The sequence below is a fragment of the Falco rusticolus genome, chromosome 3 (genome assembly GCF_015220075.1).
Source record: "Falco rusticolus isolate bFalRus1 chromosome 3, bFalRus1.pri, whole genome shotgun sequence".
NCBI classification, from domain to species: Eukaryota; Metazoa; Chordata; class Aves; order Falconiformes; family Falconidae; genus Falco; species Falco rusticolus.
In genome coordinates, this window is record NC_051189.1 from 16,052,731 (window position 1) to 16,060,112 (window position 7,382).

General features: G+C 40.7%; 1 long non-coding RNA gene across 1 annotated transcript; it reads right to left on the reverse strand.

Moving 5' to 3' along the window:
- Positions 1 to 2,729: 2,729 nt before the first annotated feature.
- LOC119144996 lies at positions 2,730 to 5,090 on the reverse strand. Its single transcript, XR_005103268.1, has 2 exons — positions 4,818 to 5,090; positions 2,730 to 2,940 (listed from the first exon to the last, which is right to left on the reverse strand). It is a non-coding gene; the product is annotated as an uncharacterized LOC119144996 (long non-coding RNA).
- Positions 5,091 to 7,382: the final 2,292 nt, after the last annotated feature.

Genomic DNA, 7,382 nt, shown 5'->3' on the forward strand with positions numbered 1-7,382 from the left:
CAGTCAGAGCAGATTAACTGCAATCTATAGCCCACCAGGTCTATTGTTAGTAAAGTGGAAGAAACATCCTCGCTTTTCTGATGAGAAAAAAGCCTCTAATGTGGCACAAAGAAGGTTGTTCTTGGGGTTTTTTTTGCAGATGCATCTTGAACTCACATGTCTCAGTGGGAAGTAAGCACACAGATAGAGCAAGGGAACTACGGTGGCTGCTGAATGTGGTGGGATGTTTAGCACAAAGGATTCAGCATCGGGTTTTTTCCCAGCTTTGTGGCATTCTTGTGCAACTTCAGAGTGATTCCTCTGTCTTTTAATGGGAAAGTGGATTTTACGTTGTGTCTATGAGCTAAATAAAGAATAACCCTGATAAACAAGTCTTTTCTCAAAGAGAAAAATCTCTACCTAGAAGTCAGTTTCTCCCTGGGGAAAGGTTTGGGAGGTTTCTAAAATATTTTAAAATAAACTAAAATAATTGGAAAATCTTAAAAAGGTTTGTGAAGTTTCCTTCTCTTCACTGAGATTTCTTTCCTGAAATCTTTGTTTTGCTCGTAATGAAGGATTTGCTAGAAAGTACTCAGCTGTAGTCCACAGTGGCTGATCAGCAGGGATCTCCCTGAAAATCCAGAGCTGCTGCAACTGTGATTGTAAGTAGAATCTGAACCTGGGACCTCGGTCCTGTTTCCTGCTGGGAATAGATCAGCTAGGAGAAGGCAATACAGTGCCTGTTGGCATGCAGGTGTGAATAAGAAATAGGATGGTAAGGACAAAACTTTTCATTTAATCTTGTATCTGTGTGCTCTAAGTAGGTATTTAATCTCCAGAGGCTGTTCTGCTGTTATTCTGATGTTGCCTCTGACATGTTAATTAGGTCTAAGGATGCTTTCATTTTCATAAGTCTTTTCACCAAGAGAAGCTTAATTGATTTAAAGTATCCAGGTGAAAAGCAAAGCCTGTTCTGCTTAATTTCTAGGATTGGTAAATACTAAAAAATAAATATCTGGTATTCCTCTCCTATATTGCTCTCTGGTTCTGCTCTGTAGGTGGAGGGCATGATTAGCATATGATCTCCTTGCAGTTATGCAGAAAGACCATTCAAAACTGACATATTCTTAAAAGTAGGGTCCTGCATTTACTCATTGTAAAGCAACATAGTCAGGGCTGTGCAATAAAAGATGATAATGTCTGCAGCAGCATTCTCCATGTATTAGTATACTCAGGTGAGACCATTCCTGTGGAGCAGGTATACCCTGTTTTATCAGTAGTGGACATAGGGAATACATTGTCTCTCAAGCCAAACCATCAGACAAGAAAAATATCTGACAAGTCAGGGAGGAGTATAGAAAAGGAAGAGGACTATTAAAAGATAATGCATGAGAAGATACATTATTTCTTCAAGGCGTATTATGTTGACCTGGGAAAGAATGCTTTTCTGTATAAAGACAATAGCAATGAGATTTCCTGCTTATGAACATTTATTATTACCTTTGGGGACCACTTTAGGAAGTAAGGGATTCCTGGTAGCTGTAGGACTTCTATTTCTGTCCCTCTGACTCAGGGAACTGCACCTTTCATTTGGATTTTAGAGTGCCCTTACAAGGCTTGATATTTGAGACAAGAAGTCAGGTTTCTTAAGCTATCTAAAAGTGCGCCTGTTTTGTTTCCTTTGTGCAGCTCTTCTAAGTCCTTCAGCAAAACCAGCCAACGTTTCCTGCTACCTGCCTCTGTTTTACCTGCTACCTTTTCAGCCAGTGATTAGTCACTTCTCACTCTGCTATCCCAGCACAGGATTACAGCGGTGCCTTCTGGAATGAGGTATCTTCCCTGATCAAGGAGAGGCTCCCAGCACTTTGGTGCAGTCACCACCCGGAGTTACAGACACACTGTGACGGACTACTCATCCCAGAAAACAGGAAAAGTACTACAGCTTCTTCAGGGACCACCCTTTCTGAACTGAGAGGTCTTCATCTTTTAGCACAGCAGACCTTCGCTTTTGGCTGGCAGCCACTGATCTGTGCTACAATCAGACTGAAATCATCCTTTTTTCTGGGTGCTATGTCTCACTAAATAACATACGTGAAGAATACAAACTGGGTGTTGGATTCCAGCTTCCTCTCAACTGTCTCCGTAACAGCTTTACAGCCTTAGGACTACTGTGGCACATTGCAATGTGAGTTTCTATTATGCAGACCTTGCATCCCCTGGAAACTAGACTAAATCTACTGCTTTACAGCAAAAAAGCAGATTTCCCTCTTTAACAGGACCCTGCGTTGCATCCAAAGTAAGAAGTGAAAGTAGGGGAAAAAACTTTCTATCCACCCTTAACATTTTTGCTGGTCAGCTCATAAGCCTGTCATTGGACAAAACACAGCATTCTGCTACTCGTTAATACGAGTGGCAACAGTTTATTGCTGTGGGAGTGCCCAAAAGATGCTTCCTGTCTCCCAGGGCAACCTCAAGCTTGCATGGAACAAACTGTGAGAAAATCCTGCTGTACTTATTCGTGCCCTTCTTGTGATTTACCACTCACGACCGCTGCAAAACCAACAGCACAGAAATGACAACAGTGGAGTGTGCTGGCTTTGACAGATGCTCATTGTTATCTCTCCAGTTGTTATTCTGTGGTTGCCTCTTCCTAACAGTTGACTTTGTATGCTGATATCATGTATAAATCTCTAGTTCCATTCAGGGGTGGAAGTAGTAGAGCAAGTACTAACTGGAAAAGAACCGATGACTCAGAAGACTAAACATTCTTCATATTTATCAGGAATAAATATTGATGCTAGAGAGATTTACATTCAGTAATGGTTAAAAATTGCAGTGTGTTGATGGGGCACTGAGTTCCTTGTGCAGCCATGACTCCTGTTGACTTTGGAGGTTGTTGCAGGGGTGCAGTGGAGGTTGGATTTGGCATTTCTGAATTAGATTTTGTAATCCCAGGAACTTCTGGGGAAAAGAAAAAGGAGAAAGAGAACAGTGTTTGGAATTTACATTTTATTCTTTAGAAGTAACTAATAAAGGAAACTACTTTGCTATGGCTATACACTTTCCTTTCCATAAAGTTAACATAACCAGAGTGACTCAATTTTTCAGTGATTTCACTCTGCAAATAAAAAGAAGAAAAGGTAAATCACTGGACATTAGTCAGTGCATGCTGGGCCAAATTCCACACGTACATACGTGTATCCTGACTAAAAACTATGCACTTTATCAGTGGGAGACATTAATACTCGTCCTTGTCCATGAAGAACAAGCCTAGGGCTGGCGAAGGACAGCCAAAGACCAGTGCAGCTCCCCAGCTCTTCTGGGATCTTGCTTCCGCACTCATGCCTGTCCCTGTTGTGTTGCAATCTGGCAGCTCTCACATGTCCTTGCAACAAGGATGTACCATGTTGAGCTTTTCGCAAGAAAGGAAGGAAAGCCTCAAATAATGAACTCAATGCAAAGGAAGAAGGAAAATACCATTTTCAAATGCCAGACCTGTTTTATAAATTGCAAAGGCATTTGTGCTTTTCAGAAGGAAGTCCCTCAAATACACTGCTGTTCAAACCAGTTCTTAGGTGCCAGAGATCTGCAAAACTCCCAAGAGGCTATATATGCTTTGCTTAAAAATTGTGACATTTGCACACAATTTGAAGCAGCCATTGGGAGAAAGCTTATTAAGAACAAGTATTTCTAAAAACATTAAATGAGGAGGTGCAGTTTGGCTCTGGATTAACTGCTGAATATAAGAATATACAGAAATCATATAAACTTCATTCATTTAAGAGATGTGTCAGAGACTAAGGGCTATTTGTAAGAGGGTTCACCACAGGAGCAGTGAGTCAGCTTCTTTGAGGAGCTGGACTATTCTGACTCCCAGTCCTGTGTCCCCATCACTATCAAACATATTTTGTCTCACTCTTAAGTCTTTCAGCAACAGCTGAGCTGCTTGAAGCATTGATCTGAAGCCTGAGGGACTCCTGATGTAATACATAAAAATAAATACAAATACAAATATCAATATCAATAATAATAATAATAACAGTAACAACAACAATCTTTACTAAATGCCATTTAACTTCCCTCTTATTGTTAGCCACTAACAAAAACTACCATGCTCCCCTAGGTCCTGCATAAAAAATCCAGTGCAGCCTTGAAACATAAACGTCCACTGACAGATGAAGCAGATTTCATTAGCCATTTCCTGTATGATAAATATCTTGCTGTTATTAATGTCCTGCTAAGTAAACATTAGCAGTGTTAAAATGAATACTAAACAAAAATCATTAAACAGTAGTAGATTAACATGAGTGGCAATGCAGTTCATCTATCATAGGCAAATACTTTCCTGTGGTCAAAATCATCCTGAGATGAAAACAAATGTATGAAATATGCTGAATTTTTGCTCACTGTAATATCAGTTCTCATGTTATTGTGTCCTCCCTGAGTATTTTTGGTAGTCAGAATAGTAAGTGAATACATGAATTTTCTTTTGATTAGTTTTTCTAAGTAAAATCTGTTCAACAGACTATATGTAGTGTCTGCCCGGAGTAGCATACAGTTTATATAAGACAGAGAAACAGTACTGGAGAATCCCAAAACTGAATGAATGTTTTTTTAAATTTTATTTTATTTTATTAGCAGTTTGTACTTCGTATACTAGTATTTATGAAATTCTGCCATATTAAGCCTCTCTAAACCCCTGAGGTCAGACTAGCCTCACTCCAACATATCCTTATGTCTCCTGGCCAGAACGGTTTTCCTAGGAACGGCCTTATTATTTATTTCTGTCATCACTCTTATGAAATCACCTGTCCCTACTCATTTCAAAGACAACTTACCTTGTGTTTATTTGTGATGGGGGTGAGTTACGAAAGGGCTGTGAATCCAGATGGCAAGGTGGCTGGAGCACTATCAGGAACGCAGAAAGGCTGCTGGGCTGCATAACCCTGGCCGGGTTCTTTAACCTCCTCCCTTTCTCCAGCTCCCACAGGGGCTCGTAGCTCTTTGCCACCTCCTGGGGTGCTGTGAGGATTAATTCCCTGGCAATCCCTCAAATGCTATGAAGATGGGTAACAACAAAGAATTGCGCATAGTTAAGCCCGCAGAGCACCCCTCAAATCTTCCTTCAGTTTACTCTGGCACGTGTCTCCTATTCAGCAGGCTCCACCTATATATATATATATATATATATATATATATATTTTGTTTAGCTTTGCTATTTTTGAATATGTATTCATATTTAGCAGTTTTGATTAGGTCAGCATCCCTTAGCACCAGGTATTGGATCATACAGAGATATGGGCAGTCCTTAGCAGCTCTGGCAATAGAAAAGTGCAAGAGGCTTTCAGGGTCTCTTCTGCACAGTCTTCCACAGAAATTCTGCTGAAAAGACCAAAATTACTTCTCAGCAATTTAACCCCATTGAGCAACACCAAGACAAGTTATCTGAAAGAGGAACCTCACCTAGAAACTGCAGTTTGCAGAATAATCTGCCTCAGTTTCTACAGATGCTTTTGCCTTATCTATGAAACAGCAGTTGCACATCCAGTCCTCTGTTTCTAGAAAAAGCTCAGCATAACTCCAGGCGCAGAACAGACATTTTGCCCCTGACAGTGACAGGAAATAACTGGGATCTCTAAGAACTTCATATGTCTTTTGCAATAGACAAGTTATTATGGCATTAGCTACACGTGCTACTGACTGTGCCCCTGTTGTACTTTCACCTTCCTGCCAGAAACTGAACCTTTGTTCTGTGACTCAAGCGTAATGAAATTGCTTTTCAGTGGATAGCATTTACCAGCACTGACCGGATGTTTGCCTTCTGCTAAACATGAATAAATATTGATAGGCCTAATCCTAAAAATCACAACTGTAATAAAAAATAAACAGTATGACCCTGTACATTTACGCTATTCAGATATAACCAGCTTCCCTGTATACCTTTTTTTTTTTTTTCTGCTATTGCTACAATCTTGGTTTTCAGTTTTATTTTAAATGGCTTCCTATAAAACACAGTAAGAAGCAATGCAATGTCCTGCAAAGAAAATGCATTTAAATTATAATAATTTACATTTAAATCTAGCAACAGCTCTACTTTTCCTTGTCCTGGTCTTGCTGTGCCATTTACACCTGTTAATTTAATAGCCAGAATCCTCCATCAACGTGAATTGATATTCAAAAGATGTTGCATGCAAGGAGCAGCAAGAAGCCTCAAATTACCCCTGCCTCAGCAGCAGGTGTTGCGGGGTGCATTCCCTGGCTTAACTGGGCCAGGCTGGCATAGCTGCAGTGGAAAACTAGGAGGGTCTGCAAAGATGTGCTGTGATATGAGGTGTAGAAACCTTCCCCTTAGGAGTGCAGAAGGGTGGTGGCATGGATGTCACATGCAGTGAATGCAGACAGAGTAGGAATATGCTGTCTTTCTTGGAGAGGCCGTCAGAAGTGCTGAATTGCACTGGTTTGCCTGTGTGTCTTGCTCTGTGCAGCTTCCTGACCCACCCAGGAGCATGCTCCAGTGCTGTGCTCTTCTGGAAAGCTGGCAGCAGAACCAGATGACTACAATGGATGGCGTGCAGGAAGCTCTTGCACAACAGGCTAGGAGTTTGCAGCCGGGACATCACAAAAACAGGCAGCAGTTTTCAGGTACTACCTGGCATGTACTTCTGCATCCCTGGCCAAGGCTGGGACCTGCTGCTTCATGCAGAGTCAACATGTCATGTTGATGGGACTAATTGGGTAATATCTATTTGACAGATGAGTTGTTACCAGCAAACTTTTATTTGGAGAGGAAAACTACATTTGGGCACAGTCAACTTGAAGGGTTGCCAAGATCTGAGGGGAAGTCGGCTCTAGCATCCTGTGAAAAATCAGGTTGTGTGGTACAAATGACAGGGTGACGTAAGTAAGCAAGGAATTTTAATAAGGATTGGCTATTGCAAGAAGTGACACAGATCAGGGCTCTCCCGTTTGATGCATTCTCCATCAGTTCCCATTGGTCCAAGGGTACCCAGCTCCTTCTAGAACTGAATTTGTTCAGCTAGTTTTACAAATTCAAATTCATGATTTCTCCCTGGCTGTGAGAAATGTTAGGGTTTGCAGCCTCACCCTAACCTTCTTGTATCAGCACTGAAGTTAAGTAATATCTGCATGTAATTACATGCAAAAACCCTTTAGTATAAATTGCTTAAACTGAATGTGATGTATGCCATTTCAGAATCTGGCCCTAAAGGATTCTTTTGTTTTGATACTCTTTAAGCGAAATATTAATAAATTAGCTATGATGGGAAAGGATACTTTTTCTCTTCGTTGTAAGTTTCTGTTTTCTACGAAAATGTACTGAAAGTACTTGGTAGTATGTGCTGCTTAAACAATGCAAATGAGTACATTTGCTTTTTGAACGTAAC